We start from the raw sequence: 17,508 nt of genomic DNA, 5'->3' as shown, positions 1-17,508 counted from the left end.
ACTATGTTCAAATTTAGGCCTTTGGAGTTGCTTCCGCTATTGGTACATCTTCGTCTAATGGGAATATCCGAATTAGTTCCGAGTTTTAAAACTATAAAATGGCAACCATAATAGTTAGTGAATGTGTTTTTCTATGACGAACATTTATGTATATTTAAGTTATATTGCTTGTTTGACCCTTGTCCGTGATTCTGACTAGATGATTTGCCTACCTAATTATTGTTATGGTAATGTAACTTTCCATCGTATCTGATGGATTCCTGGGCATTATATATAGTCAATAATAACAATGATAAGCCCGGAGCTTTTATAAAAGTCACTTAAGTGAACTAGTAATCTCAATAAAAGTGCAAGTCACTGACGTAAGCCAGCAGATATACTGAACTGTTTAAACTTCACAAACGAATTCGCTTTGTCTACTCATCAAGAATGTTTAGGTTATAATAGATCATATTGTTTTAAATAATATAACACATACAACTATTCTTTCTAAACTTGAGTGGGTATCTTGGAGGTAAGGAAGTATGAACAGTTTTACTTTCCTAACGTTCAGTATTTCAACCCCTTATCATAAACCATCTTAAGGCCAGCAAAATTGTCTCAATCGAGTTCATGTTAGCAGTAAAGTAATCTGAATCAAAGGTACTTCAAGAAACTTCCTGAATTATATAATGTATCATCATTTTGAAAGATTCCATTTTTCGTTTTAAGAAAAGTTAATTAGAAGTTTAGAAAATATTATGATCTCAATGAAATTTAAAGAAACCAATTACATATCCATTTATACACCATTTACATCAAATTCAAAAATAAAGTATTTCTAATTTATAATATTGTGCTTTATGTGCGTTATTGATTAGCCCATCAAGCCTCACACATTTAAGCTAACACTGCATTAATAAAAATCGTACAACGAGGACCGTGTCATCTAATCACGTCAAGGAGACACAATATTCCAATAATCAGGGAGGCAAACTGTCTACACTCAATCACGAACAAAGGTGAAACATACAATCGAATCACCAGTCATAAAAAACACATGCACTACCTACAAATTCTATGATATTCAATGTGGTAATATAAAACATAACACGTTCGGGGCGGATCAGAGGCCTACGTAGGCCATCTTATGTTTCTGCGTTACACAAATTTAGGTTTGCTTTTAAGGATTATAGATCGTTATGTACCTCAAAATTAATATTTGTTCTTTAGTACACGTTGTTCGGTGTTTATTGCACTAATTTGGATTTATTTTCTGTGATATTTACTTTGTTTGGCAGACGAAAATGAAGGCTGTACTAGTTCTTCTTGCTTCCTCGCAGCCATCCCGAAAACGGCGGCTACAGTGGATTTAGAGGTTATGGTGGATATGGTGTATACAGTGGTGAATTCCCTGGGGATACGAAGGTGGATATGGTGGATATTTCGGGCCTTGGAGATGATTCGGTCCTATGGGTGGATTTCCTCACATCAAACCCGCTGTGAAGTAAGAATTTATACTCTTCATCTTAGACAATTATATATTAGAGAATTAACATATAGTGCTGCTTCAGTATTAGGTTCTCCACCACAATCTCCTCATACTCATTTGTAAATCTAAATCTTACAATTCGAAGTAATCACATTATCGCCTTTCTCCCTTCATATAATTATTAGCATAAACATAATGTTTTGCTTTTACCAATATATCCAGCACATATTCACTTGATTCTTCTTTCGTATTTTACAGATATTAAGAAGAACATACATAAGTAAGGACTGGGCCAGAATCGACACAATAAGACACCTCTCTTTGGAATATTGTTATGTCGGAATTAATATCTTATACAACAATAAATTCCATTTACTGAAAATTAAAATCAAAAGGTTGTTTTTATCACGATAGTGTTTGAATTCTACAAGGTTCAATTTCTCTCTCTCTCTACCAAACATTCTCGTACATACACGAACCGTTTTGGTAGTCATCACCGTCTCCTTCCCCTCTAGTTTTCTTTAAAATAAAATAGCGTTCAGCAATATGTTTTATATTCCTTATGTAAAGTAGTTATCATATAACATATATAAGTATTTATGAGCTGCATATGTCTAACATTATCATAGATGATCTTCGAAAACATTGAAGAATATTTTTCTTTCCTGATATTTATAGATTTTCAAAGTGTATATGAAGATTATGGAATGTCCCCAACATCCATATGTAAGAAGCATCCAACAACGTCAACAATGATCTCCAGTTTCATAATAGGCTCAACTGTTTCAACTGCATATGAGAAATGAAATCGCATTATTACCCTTCAGATTAAAGAATTTTGTCGCATAATTGACCGTCAAAAACAAACTTTCCGTACATGATAAAACAACAAATCAGTTTTTCCTGTCCCGTAACAGATCGACAGATGTGATCCTTTAATATTGATTCAACATATAATTGAAAAGAGATAATGCAGACCACAATTTTGTTGAATATTGAGTTATGTCGGCTAAACGCGGTGAATATTAGTTGTATATATTACCCATCTCCCAATATATACTGTGCAATAAGTGTATAACAAATTTCGAATTCGAATCCTGATTAGCCTACGGGGCAACAAACTAAAAGGCTACAAAGTTTTGGCAATATCATCATGACACGTGATATAGTTTTGCAGAGTGATAGAGACAATGACCAGATGGTGTTCACTTTCATTACATCATAGCCACTGCTTAGAAGCATGGTAGTTCACTCACTGTGGGAAGTCAACTAAACCTGAGCCATGTGTTCAGACTCTATTTTAGAGTCGAATAAGCTCACATTGTATCCATGTCATCTAAACAGCGTAGTTGCCATTTTATAGTTTTAAAACTGGGAACTAATTCGGATATTCCCATTAGACGAAGATGTACCAATAGCGGAAGCAACTCCAAAGGCCTAAATTTGAACATAGTAATGCAAAACAATGCAATTCTAACAGGTAATAAACAAGATTAACATACAGTAAAATACGTACACCAGAGAAACCTTGCCATCCCACTCAAAATTGCAAAAGGAAGACGAGGTCTCAAACATTAATGAAATCATGTATCTACATGCGAGGACGACACCTAACAGAGTAATGCTATCCGATAAAGAGGATGAAAGTAATCCTAATTTGTACAGTACAACTTAAAAATCGGTAACCAAAACAAAAATGACCTTCTCAACAGGAGAGTGGACTATGCTATCAGATGTACACAACTAGACCGAAAATTAAATACATTAAAGCAATCATCATGATTCGATTGTCCACTTTTTATTGTTTTTGAAAAATACCAGACTAACCACAATCTGTGTTTTTTGGAGAAACAAGAAGTCTTCCTGCAGGAATAGTGTTTATTCTGAATATTGAAAAGTCTAGTGAGTATTAACCAATAGTGACCAAGACTTGCCCTAAGCGTACACACAAGTCGCCTCCTAATCCAAAGAACGCCATGAAATAAACGCAACGACTAGAATAGAGAACGTGTGTATTACAGACTATAATACAAGTTTTTCGCAGACGAATAAAATTACATTATTACGCAATAAAAGTAAGCATAGTCCAAGAGAGTTTAGAAATATCACTCTAGTGATATAGTAATCCAGATAAAAACTGCAAGACACTAATGTATGCAAACCAATACATTGAACAATATAAAATTCACAAAACAATTTTGTTCTTTCTACTCATCAGCAAGGTCTATTTCGGTTGGCTGAAATTGTTAATATTGTTTTAAAACGGTACAACACGTAAAATAAAAACCTTCTTTCTAAACATAGGTATAATATTTCAAGATGGGAAAAATTAACAGGTTTATGTTCTCTTACATTCAATATTTCATACGTTTTGCTTCAATCTTTTAAAGGTAGAACATTTTATATGTAAAATGTTGCTGTTAACAGTAACAAAATCGAACTTACAATCATTTCAAGGGAATTCCCGAATTATATTATGAAACATCATTTTCGGAAGATTCCACGCTTTCATCATAAGAAATAGTTGATTAGAAGATTCGAAGAAGTTAAAAGACCACGTATAATTAACGGAAAACAGCTTCACATTCCATTAAATATACTTTGTATGAAATTCAAACTTGTACATACATACAAACATACATACATACATACATACATACATACATACATACATACATACATACAAACATACATACATACATACATATATACATACATACACACATACATACATACATACATACATACATACATACATACAAACATACATACATACATACATACATACATACATACATACATACATACATACATACATACATACATACATACACACATACATACAGACACACCTACATACATACATACATATATACATATATGCATCATTCTTTGCAGCGGACTTCTGCTCAATGTTGTATGCACGATGGAGACGATGCTTCACCTCTAGAAGGGACTGTATTTCATCACAGTTCTCGTCGAACCAGTCTTGGTGCTTTCGCGCAGTGACGCCAATGGATTCAGATGCAAAAGTGAACACCAGGTGTTTGAAGGCCGCCCAGCATTTCTCCACGTCGTTGGTATCAGAGTCTATGGTTTTAGCTGGCTTGTCAGAGCTTCAGACAGAGCTTGCTCAGTGTTGCAGGCTTTCAAGCAAGAGACGTTGAGTCGTTTTGGGACTTTAATTCCCTGTGGACGTCTGGGAGGTTGAATTCTAAGATACATCTTGGAAATCAATAGCCTGTGGTCTCTCAGGCAGTCAGCACCACACATGGCCTTGGTCACACGGACATCCTGCCAATCATTCCTAAATGCTAAGATGTAGCAGAAATGATGCCATTCCTTAGACAGTGTGTGCATCCAAGTTGTTTAATTACGGTTAGGCAGACGGAAGATGGTGTTTGTGATCAGGAAATCATATGTTGCGCACCTCCTCAAAAGCAGTTGTCCATTGCTGTTGCATTTGCCAATTCTATCTCTACCAATAACTCCCTTCCACGACATGTGGTCCGCGCCAACTCTGGCGTTAAAATCAACAAGAATGATCAGCTTTTCCGACATTGGTACCGAAGCAATCAGAGCTTAATTTGCCATGAATCAACCTATGGCAACACTAAAATACAAAAAATGTTATAGTTGAGGAATATAGACCAGTTTATCATGTTTGTCACTTTGTTTCAGACACCAGTGCATCAATCGATGAAGATTTTATATAAAATGAAATGCAGCTCTTGCATTCGTGATGTGCAATAAACATTTACATCTGTAATACATCTATGAAAATTAATCGAAGGAAGAGAATTCGAACGACAAGACGGTGACAATAAAGCTCTCTACTGCTCACGCTGTTCATTGTTTAGGACTCATCGTCAAGTCAGATCTACATAGCAACGAATTCCAATCTATCTTTCATGCTCTTCGACTCAATAGGGACGTTACTTCATTTTCGAGCATGGTTCAACATGACATGCAAATTACAGATTATAGATTTAATGAATAGGCTGTAATATACAGTAACAAGTCGACAAGAACCTCTCAATTTGTACTCAAGCGACAGAGTACTTCAAAACTCCTAGATAAACGTATTGCCATAAATTTGATAATTCGTTGTACGAGTGATATGATTTCACCAGTACGAGCGTAGAGTCACGAAGGTTTGAAAGTGGCATAGTTCCAATTCATGTTTTGAGCACTGTTGCCATAAACAATAATTCGGTACAAGTTTCCTACACCAAAAGGAGACTGAACAGTAGAAATGTAGTCCATGCCCCATCATTTGCTTCTTGGTTTCCTTTCACTGAGTTTCTTCGTTGCATTTTCTAAATGGAAATGTTATCAACATAGCATGAAAATGCAAACTATTCATTTCATTCTCAACATATTTCTTATAAACAATCACATATGTGTTCAATATTAACTAATATTCACGATACAATGATTTACATTCGAAACTGCAATTCAAAATCGCAGAATAAGATTTTTCCAAAGATTAAAAATGGTATATGCTACATTGATGTAATATAAGACGCGAAACGTCATCTTTCATGCACTGCACCGCATTAAAACTTACTATTTTCTGCATCTGGGACAGACGTAGCAACTTTCCAACATAAGGGGATTGTTGCCATTTAAGCAAAATATGAGTTATTTCCATGCATAATCATGCATGTACCTGAACTGGATAATTAAACAGTTTGAACAGGTCGTCTGATCCACTGCAGTACGTAACGGAAAAAACACGTTTTGATAAATCATACCTATTATAAATTATGTCGGGAAATCAGTTCTTTCTAAATATGCATTACCATACATGCTACAGAATTTATAATTTAATACGTAATTGAATTAAAAATTCCAGATTTCAGAGAGACTGAAACTAGATGATGAATGCTTATTCCGAAGATATATCATGGCTGGCCATAGCAAAAACATGAAGACATGACATATACTGACAGCTGCCACTGTCTCTTGCGGCGTAACTGAGTGTGGGTGAAACAATTAAGATATATGTAGACATACTAATCGGATGTCGATTTCTGTTAGAAGGCAAGTACCAAACTTGACAGTTTATTAACACACATGAAAAGAGTGTGTCGAACTTTGGAATATTGCCTTTCAGAGGGACACGATTTATATTTTCCTAGCATATCTCGGATTGGTCAGGTGTATGAATAAAACCAATAGTAAATTCTGGAATGTACTATGTTGCCAATTTCAACAGAAGTCTTCAAAACATTAATCTTCTTCTCAAATCTAGTCTTAAATTATCAGATTTCTCAAATTTAACTCAAATTCAAATTCTGCCCAATCCAATATTTGATTCCAGATGTACCGTAATTGCATATTCAGTTTATGTAGTTGAAATGCATATCTTGCATTCCTTTCATAAACTTAAATGGCTACAACTGACAATTTACTGAGAATAAGAATAGAAATGAAAACAAATTAAACTAAATTAAATTGAATGTCATACATCAGACACACGCAACGAACTTCCAGCATGATGGAATATGTCAAATACAATCTTGAAGACTAATCTTTGCTGTTACAAGAACCTATTCACAATCAACCGAGGAAATATATTTTGTCCTAAAAGACAAGGCCTTTTGCGAAGAAATCGCAAAATTACCGGTTAAAGATTCTTGATACTAAATTCTGAATTACAGCTAACTAAAACAAAAAAAACATATACTGATCCCGTAAAATATCTATGACTATATTTGTATTCATCAATGTATGTATGCATGTATGTATGTATGTATGTATGTATGTATCTATGTATGTATGTATGTATGTATGTATGTATGTATGTATGTATGTATGTATGTATGCATGTATGTATGTAAGTATGTATGTATGAATGTAAAAATATACATTATCTGTATGTATGTATGTATGCATGTATGCATCTATGTTTGTATGTATGTATGTAAAAATATACATTATCTGTATGTATGTATGTATGTATGTATGTATGTATGCATGCATGCATGCATGTAAGCATGCATGCATGCATGCATGCATGCATGTATGTATGTATGTATGTATGTATGTATGTATGTATGTATGTATGTATCTATGTATGTATGTATGTATGTATGTATGTATGTATGTATGTATGTATGTATGTATGTATGTATGTATGTATGTATGTATGAATGTATGTATGTATGTATGTATGTATGCATGCATGCATGCATGCATGGATGCAAGCATGCATGCATGAATGCATGCATGTATGTATGTATGCATGTATGCATGCATGTATGTATGTATGTATGTATGCATGCATGCATGCATGCATGTATGTATGTATGTATGTAAGTATGTATGTATGTATGTATGTATGTATGCATGTATGTAGGCAAACATACATGCATGTATGTATGTATCTATGTATGCATGCATGCATGAATGTATGTATGTATGAATGCACGCATGCGTGCATGCATGCATGCATGTATGTATGTATGTATATATGTATATATGGATGTATGTATGCATGTATGTATGTATAAATGTATGCATCTATGTATGAATGTATGTATGTACGTATGTATGTACCTCTGTACATTTGTATGTATGTATGTATGTATGTATGTATATATGTATCTATGTATGTACCTCTGTATTCATGTATGTATGTAAAAATATATGTATGTATGCACGAATGGATGGATAGATGGCTGGATGGATGAATATATTTGTATTCATAAATGTTGTATGTATGTATGTATGTATGTATTTATTTATGCATGTATGTATGTATGTATGTATAAATGTATGCATGTATGTATATATGTATGTATGTATGTATATATGTATGTATGTGTGTATGTATGTATGTATGTATGCATGACTGTATGTATGTATGTATGTATGCATCTTTGGATGCATGCAAGCATGAATGCATGGATGCATGCATGTATGTATGTATGTATGTACATCTGTATGCATGCATGTAACTATGTATGTATGAATATAAAAATAGATGTATGTATGGATGGATGGATGAATGGATAGATGGATGGTTGCATGGATGTATGTATTTATGATTACATGATAAATGGATGGAAAAATGTAGTATGCATGTATGTATGTATGTATGTATGTAGGTATGTATGTATGCATGCATGCATGTATGTATGTATGTATGCATGTATGTATCAATGTATGTATGTATGTATATCTGTATGTATGTATGTATGCATGCATGTATGTATGCATTAATTTATGTATGTATGCATGTATGTTTGTATGTATGTATGACTGACTGACTTACTGACTGACTGACTGTATGTATGTATGTATGTATGTATGTTTGTCTTAATGAATGTATATATGTATGTCTGCTTGTCTGTATGTATATATGTATGTGTATATGGATGCATGTATGTCAAATTATATGTTCGTATATATGGTTGGATGGATGGATGGATGGAAAAATGTAGTATGTAAGTATGTATGTATGTATGTATGTATCTGTGTATGTATGTATACATGTATGTATGTAAGTATATCTGCATATATGCATACATGCATGTATGTATGTATGCATGTCTCTATGTATGTATGTATGTATGTATGCATGTATGTATCTAGGTATTCAATTAGGTAGGTATGTTGGTAGGTAGGTAGATATGTATGTATGTATGTATGTATGTATGTATGTATGTATATATGTATGTATGTATATATGATGTAAGTACGTATTTGTGTATGTATGCATATATGTGTGTATGTTTGTTTGTACGTATGTATGAATGTATGTATGCATGTAAGTATGTTTGAATTTACATATGAATTTACGTTTGTATGTATGTGTGTATGTATGTATGTATAAATATATATGTATGTATGTATGCATGCATGGATGTATGTATGTATTTATGTATGTATGTAAGTATGTATGTATGTATGTATGTTTGGATGTATGTATGTATGTATAAATGTATGTATGTATGTGTATATGTATGTTTGTATGTATGTATGTTTGTATGTATGTATGAATGTATGTATGTATTCATGTTTGTATGTATGTGTGTAAGTATGTATGTTTGTATGCATGTATGTACATATGTATGTATGTTTGTATGTATGTATGAATGCATGTATGTAAGCATGTATGGATGTATGTATGAAAATAGATGCAATATCTATCGGATTAAAGTTTTTAATTAGATCTTATCGGAAAACATTTCTGACATAAAGAGGAGGAAGATGTATACCACTCTGGAAATGTGCACTTGCGTCTTTCCTACGTTCCCCTCAAAGTCGTTCGATGACAGAATATGGTATTGCTTGTTTCTTTGCACTGCTGATACAGTATTACATAAAGAGCCTACAAAGTGACAAATAATGGCCCACTCTGTCACTCTGTACAATCAATACCCCACGCATATAATAATGCATTCTAATAAAAATTACATTCCAGGATAAATAAATATTTCATTTTTACATAGCCAGACTGTAGGAAATATAGACGATACATTAATTAGATTTGCTTTCAACAAAATCCCTAAACATGTTGTAAAATAATCAAATTACTGTATTTGCCTAGAACAATCCATGTGAATATGCCCAATGGTGAAATTTCCAGACTTTTCTGCAAAACGGATGAGATTGTAATAAATTATACTATTCTCTTCCTAAAATCATATTACCGAACAAAAATAATTATAACCACCTTATTGTCGAAACATTTGTATTCTGTGTTCCAAAAGTGCTGGTGATATTAAATATTAAACCACGAGTAAATCGGGTTGACATTTATGGCATGACTTCCAAACAGCAATTTCAAAACTACTTCCTCGATGTTTGCATAGTTAGAAAGTTTCTTTGTTTGCGAGCTGTTGTAATTTGTAATTTTAATTTTATAAAACCTACACGCTCTATTTTGCACATGTTATTTAACCAAACGCGAGAGCCATGTATCACTTACATTAAAGTTTAGGTAACCTACGAAATTGATTCTAATTCCTTTTGCAAATTTGTAGTTTAAGAGGAGTTATCATGTCCCAGAAAAAGGCCGGTATGCATTTTTGATTTTCCTCGTCTTTTGTTACCTCATTTTTTCTCTTTTTTTTTTTGCTTTTGGGGGAGTTTTAATGAACGTAAATGATCATTGAAAGCTTCTAAGTTAATTTTACATTAAATTTCTTCAATCGTGGGTATCTCTATATCTAACGACGTTTTTTCCATTTTCTTTCTTCAAACATTCCTGTATGAGAGGAGTTAATCTGTATGGATGTTCTTGAATAAGTGTTCAAATTCCAATTTCAACGTCTTGATACAATGTTATTTGTTCGTGTGCAAACATTTGTTGTTCATATTCCAAAAATAGCTGTTTGATTTCACTCTTTTCTTGTATTTGTAGATGTGAAAGTTTCTGATCCACATAAGAAGATTGGTTACACCAAGGTGATTACAATCAAATGTCATTCCATCACTTAAATCCTCACATGCACAAATTAACTGCGTGATTAACATATATTTCGTTATCAACATACTCTGGAGGGTTCTTGATAGAATTTAATTTAGTTACGTAGAGCCCGAAGAAGATTTTGAGGTATGGGCAGGAGATCTAGAATTCTAATACCAGGATGAAAACTCTTTTCTTTGTATGTTGGTCATACCTTAATTTCATTTTTCACCGAGTATAATGAATTTTAGCTCTTGTAACTTCATAAGCCTTTGACACCTTCTCATTGAAATCACTAACATAGGCAAGAAGATTAATTGTTAAAGTTCTGTTGAAAAAAGCATCTCCTTTAATAACTTCAATTATCCACGAATAGTATGTCCAAGAACTAATTCGCAAGGTCTAAATTCTAACAACTCTTGAACTGATTGCCTAACTGCAAAAAACAGTAAATGAAAATATTCGTCCCAGTCATTACCGGTATCAAAACAATATCGCAGAATCATAGCTTCAAAATTTGATTAAATCTTCTAAATCCTTTGGATTTAAGAGTAATAGGCAGAAGACATGAATTGCAGGATGCCTAATTCTTGCATCACTGTGAAAACTCCAGACATACATTTGTATCCCTTATCAGAGTGAATGGAATTCGGAAGGCCAACTTGTGTAAAAAGAAAATCTTTAACACAGTTTTTCCTACAGTTTCAGTTTTAATATTCTTCAAAGAATAGCCTACGAGAATTTCGTGAATGCAAATATGATGGTCAGAACATATTGGTCCTCTGCCATTGTCTCAGGTAAGGGAACTATATAGTCTGCATTATTTTACAAAATGGTTCGTCAAATGCAAGAATAGATTGTAACTGATATTTAATTATCTTCTGAGTGTATTTTCCTAACATCTGACAACTGTGACAAAATCTATATTAATTTCAAATATTACTTTCAATTTTCCACTAATACAAATGATTAAATATCTTGTGATGAGTCTTATGCACCCCAACATGACCAGCCAAATGAGTTTCATGTGCTAGACTAAGTATTCCCTTAGTACATATCACTTATATACAACAACATGACAGCTCATTGACCACTTGTCATCAGTGGCTATCTCAAATGGTCACCAAGTCCTCCTATGTCTCCCATCAGAGGTAATCATATTCTATGGCAAACTGGAAAAATCCGTCCTTTTTTTAACAACTTTAACACATTCTGGGCAGGATATATAATAAAATTCTTAACTTTAACACTCTGAAAGCCGTTTTGTATAGAAACTTTCGAAGTAAAGTTTTTTGATATACTTAGAGAAAATTGTATGACGGAAGAGAACCAATTTTCTAGTACGACTCGATGATATTAAACTAAGTAACAGATAAAAACGTAAACTAATTGCTTTTGTTTAATTCAACAAATAATTTATTTCCCTAGAATACGAAGGGAAAATTTAAAACCCACTTAAGTATTGTGAATTAAATCCCAAATAGTCATAATTTCCCATGACAAGTTCACATCTATGAAGTCCCAATTTAATCCCAGTTTTATTCCCAATAGGTTCCTATATCGAATATGCTGATGTACCTATAATCCCAACCGTGCTAATAGGCCAATGAGTTGGAGTGCGGTGATGTCTTGAGAGCTTTTCAATACGACATAATAAAATAATTCAAAGTCTCCATGTCTGAATTCACCATAATTCTAAATCAATGTTCTTATACAAGAATATTATTGATCAGCACATTGAATTCCCAGTGAATAACAATTTGAATAAATTGATCCTACCAAATCAAAAACTGAAAACAACTGTAAGAATGATTCTGCTTTATATGGTAAGGCAAAAATTAGTCATTTTCACATAAACAAGTTTGTATACGCCTCCTTTAATCTAGGGCCCGATTGCCATTTTATTATAATACTCTGCCACTTAATGAATTTTCCATTCTACTAGATTCTAAGGTCCAAGTCAAGACTGTATCTTTCAGCCCAAATTATAGGAAAAATGTTTACTTTTATAAGGAACTGACTATTTGATCCACAATCATAGAGACAATTTTACCATTTATTATGTTCTTTATATAATAAAATGTCACTAGTCACTAGCAAGGCTATATTTTGGTTTTGGACAATGTCAAGTACATAATATAGACATGCATAACATACAGATATTAAAAAGCCAAGAGATAATTTGAAAAAAATATACGTAACAAAAAAGCCTCTGTGTCTCTATATGGAAATTAGTAACGATATCATGAAGTTATATAAATAAAATTTGCCGCCTGTACCATGGTATTTTTTATACATCTTCCTATCCTTGTAGATTTTTCAAAAATTATTCAGCGGAAGAAACAAAATTTGAATTCTCCAATTTATCATCTTTCAAAATGTTTGATCAGTTTACAAAATGGACAATTTTGCGAAAGCACATTAGCATTAATTTACATCTTTCATTTCTGCGCTATCATTCATCGTGCACAATTAATGCTGACATCGTGGATGAAAAAACCCGGAGTATAGGTATAAATTGACCATCGTTTCAAGTAGCCATCACAGCGACTGCCGATCCAGAGACTTCTTCATTTAGAGCTTCAGTGCCTTGCTACCACACTTACAAGTAAGTAATTTTATTCTGCATGTTAATTAGTGTTCATGATAACAACATACTAATTATGATCAGTATACTCCAATACGTTTACTTTCTAAACAACTGTATTATTTTGTTATGTGCTCACATGAATGACTACATCATTACATGAGTTTTCGTATATGTGAAAAATGAAAACTCTCTTGCATCCCCATATTTTAAAATAGGTTCCTTGTCAAAAAATGAAAACAAAAGATCGATAGCCATACAGATTTATTTTAATTTTCTAATCGCCTCTAAATTTTATCAATTGCATATACGGTCACATTACTATAGCGCATTTTATTCAAAAATGACCAGTTGTGTCCTTGTCACCACGTTTCTAATAGCGGACAGAGGAAAAACAATATTAATGAAATCCGTGCCCTGTATGTCAGACATACTTCACAAAATCACAAATAAAACAACTGACGTATTCACAATATTTAACTTGGGCATTTGGATATGATAAATGACATGTTTTAAATGACTATATTTATATTGTGGCAACGGAAATATTACCTCCATATTTATCAATGTTATGTACATCAGATTCCCTAAATATATTCATTGTGTAGGTGTAACATCATTTGTATTAGAAGGACCATACATCCGATCCATTGTGCATGTATCAACATGTGGTCTTCGTCAGCCGTAAATGTTGTTCTTGTCTTATAAAACCATTGTGCTGGTATATTTATTTAGTTCACACATTCGTACGAAATGAAAGCTTACATTAAACAGCACACAAAACAATAAAACGTGGTTTGAAATAAGTGTAGACAAATATTTTTGTCACATTTCAGGACTATATTGTGCACCATATTTTCGGTTATTTATGGTTTTCCATTTTTCTCTTGAGAACTGCATCGACGGCCAAAACTTCAATATTGTCAGGCAACAGAGGGAGGATATTAATGTTTCTCCTTCTTACGATTTCTCCTTGTTACGAATCTAGGTCCTAAACTATGTAACATATAAAAGCGAAATCAACATGTTTAATAAAATCAACAAATAATATATTTCAGTAGATAGAAAGCAAAAATTTAAACGTCACTTACAGCATTATTAAAAAAATCTTAAATGTCATATCACAGGTAAAAAGAATATTAGAGCGTTCCGAATGAATTTCAAAAGTCTTGAATGCCATGACATATGTATTCCTTACCAATGACACTACAGAAAATACTCTCGAATTCATTAGATGTTAGACAAAATATTCCAATAATCAGGTTGGTAAATTGTCTACGCTCAATCACGAACAAAGGCGAAGCATACAACTGGTTGCTCTGTCATAAGAAACACATGCACTACCTATAAGACCTATGACATTCAATGTTATCATATAAAATATAATTAAGAGGTTCGGGTCGGATCAGAGGCGTACGTGGGCCATCTGACTTTGCTGCGTTACACATATTTAGGTTTGCTTTTAAGGAATATAGATTGTTTTGTACCTCAAAATTAATATTTGTTCGTTATTAACGTTCTTCGGTGTTCATAACACTAATTATGATTATTTTTGTGCTATTTATTTTGTTGGGCAGACGAGAATGAAGGCTGTACTAGTTCTTCTTGCTTGCATGGTTTGTGCCATTGCAGCCATCCCGAAAACCGGTTACAGCGGCTACAGTGGAATTGGAGGTTATGGCGGATATGGTGGATACAGTGGTGGAATTCCCTGGGGATACGGCGGTGGATATGGTGGATATTTCGGGCCTTGGGGAGGATTCGGTTCTTGGGGTGGATTCCCTCACATTAAACACCCTGTGAAGTAAGAATTTGTACTCTCCATCTTAGAGAGTTATATATTAGAGAATTAAGATACAGTGCTTCTTCAATATTAAGTTCTCCACCACAATCTCCTCATACTCATTGTACATCTAAATCCTACAATTCGAAGTACTCACATTATCGCTTTTCTCCCTTCATATAATTATTAGCATAAACATAATGTTTTGCTTTTACCAATACATCCAGGACATATTCACTTGTTTCTTCTTTTGTATTTTCCAGATATTAAGAAGAACATATATAAATAAGGACTGGGCCAAAATCGACAGAATGAGACACCTCTCTTTGGAATATTGTTTTGTTGGAATTAGTATCTTGTACAAAAATAAATTTCATTGACCGATAAATAAAATCAAAAAGTTGTTTTTATCGTGATAGTGTTTCAATTCTACAAGGTTTAATTTATGTCCCTCTCCCAAACATTTTCATACATATTCGAACCGTTTTGTTAGCCATCACCGTGTCCTTCCCATCTAGTTTTCTTTAAAATAAAATTGAATTCAGCAGTATCTTTCATATTCTTTATTTAAATTAGTTAAAGTGTAACAATATAAAAGTATATATGAGCTGGAGGTATCTAACATTGTCATAGATGGTCGTCGAAAATATCTGAAGAATATTTGTCTAGACTGATTTTCAAAATTGTATTTAAAGATCATGGAATGTCTTCAACATCCATATAAAAGAAGCATCCAACAACGTCAACAATGATCAGCAGTTTCGTAATAGGCTGAACGGTTTGAATTGCACATGAGAAATGAAATCGCGTTATTAACCTGCAGATTAGAAAATATTGTCGCATAATTGACCGCCAAAAGCAACCTTTGGGTACACGATAAACCAACAAATCAATGTTTCCTATCCCATAACAGATAGACAGATATGATCTTTTAATATTGATTCAATATACAATTTAAAAAGGATAATGCAGACAACAATGTTGCTGAATATTGAATTGCGTCAGCTAAATGTGGTGAATATTTGTTGTATATTTTACCCATCTCCTAAACTATACAATTCAGTAAGTGTAAAGCAAGTTAGGATTTCGAATCCTAATTTGCCTATGGGGCAACAAGCTAGAAAGCTACAATATTCTGGTAATATCATCATGACAGGTGATATAGTTTTGCAAAGTGATAACGAGGATTCACAAATGGTGTCCACTTTCTTTACATGATAGCCACTGCTTAGAATCATGGTAGTTCGCTCACTGTGGGAAGTAAACTAAACCTGACCCATCTGTTCAGACTCTATTTTTGAGTCAAATAAGTTCACATTGTATCCTTGTCATGTAAATAACGTAGTTGCCATTTTAGAGTTTAAAAACTGGGAACTAATTCGGATATTCCCATTAGACGAAGATGTACCATTGGCGGAAGCAAATCCAAAGGCATAAATTTAAAAATAGTAATGCAAAAGAAATAAATTCGTAAAGGTAATAAACACGATTAACATACTGTAAAATACGGACACCAGAGCAACCTTGCTATCCAGCTCCAAAAGGCAAAAGGAAGACGAGGTCTCAAAGATCAGTGCAATCAATTATTTACATGTAACAAAGACACCTAACAAGATAATGTTATCAGATAATGAGGATGAAAATAATAATAACTTTTACAATACAACTTAAAAACCGGTAACCAAAACAAAAATGACTTTCTCCATAATAGAGTGGATTATGCTATCAGATGTACACAACTGGACAGAAAATTAAATACATTAAAACAATCATCACGACTTAATTGTCCTCGATTATAGTTTTTGAATAATACCCGACTCACCAAAATCTGTGTTCTTTGGAGAAACAAGAAGTTTTCATGCAGGAATAGTCTTTATTCTGAATATTGAAAAGTCTAGTGAGTATTAACCAATAGTGACCAAGACATTCCCTAGGAATATACACCATTTGCTCTCTAATCCAAACAACGGCATGAAATAAACGCAACGACCAGAATGGAGAACATGTGTTTTAGAGACTATAATACAAGTATTATGCAGATGAATAAAATTACATTATTAGGCAATACTAATAACGGTAGTACCAGAAATTTTAGAAATATCACTAGTGATATAGTAATCCAGATAAAAACTGCAAGACACTGATGTATACAAACTGATCCATTGAACTATGTAAACTTCACAAACCAATGTCGTTCTTTATACTCATCTGGAATGTCGATTTCGGGAGGTTGCAATAGTTAATAT

General features: G+C 33.2%; 1 long non-coding RNA gene across 1 annotated transcript; it reads left to right on the top strand.

The window, feature by feature from the left end:
• The first annotated feature begins 13,424 nt into the window (after positions 1 to 13,424).
• On the top strand, positions 13,425 to 15,667 carry LOC149798191 (uncharacterized). The gene is made up of 3 exons (XR_016421601.1): positions 13,425 to 13,500; positions 15,057 to 15,283; positions 15,526 to 15,667. It is a non-coding gene; the product is annotated as an uncharacterized LOC149798191 (long non-coding RNA).
• Positions 15,668 to 17,508: the final 1,841 nt, after the last annotated feature.

Source organism: Sinohyriopsis cumingii, chromosome 6 (assembly GCF_028554795.1).
Source record: "Sinohyriopsis cumingii isolate HCF-2022 chromosome 6, ASM2855479v2, whole genome shotgun sequence".
Taxonomy (NCBI): Eukaryota; Metazoa; Mollusca; class Bivalvia; order Unionida; family Unionidae; genus Sinohyriopsis; species Sinohyriopsis cumingii.
The sequence above is the reverse complement of the archived record's forward strand: the minus strand, read 5'-3'. Positions and strand labels throughout refer to the sequence as shown.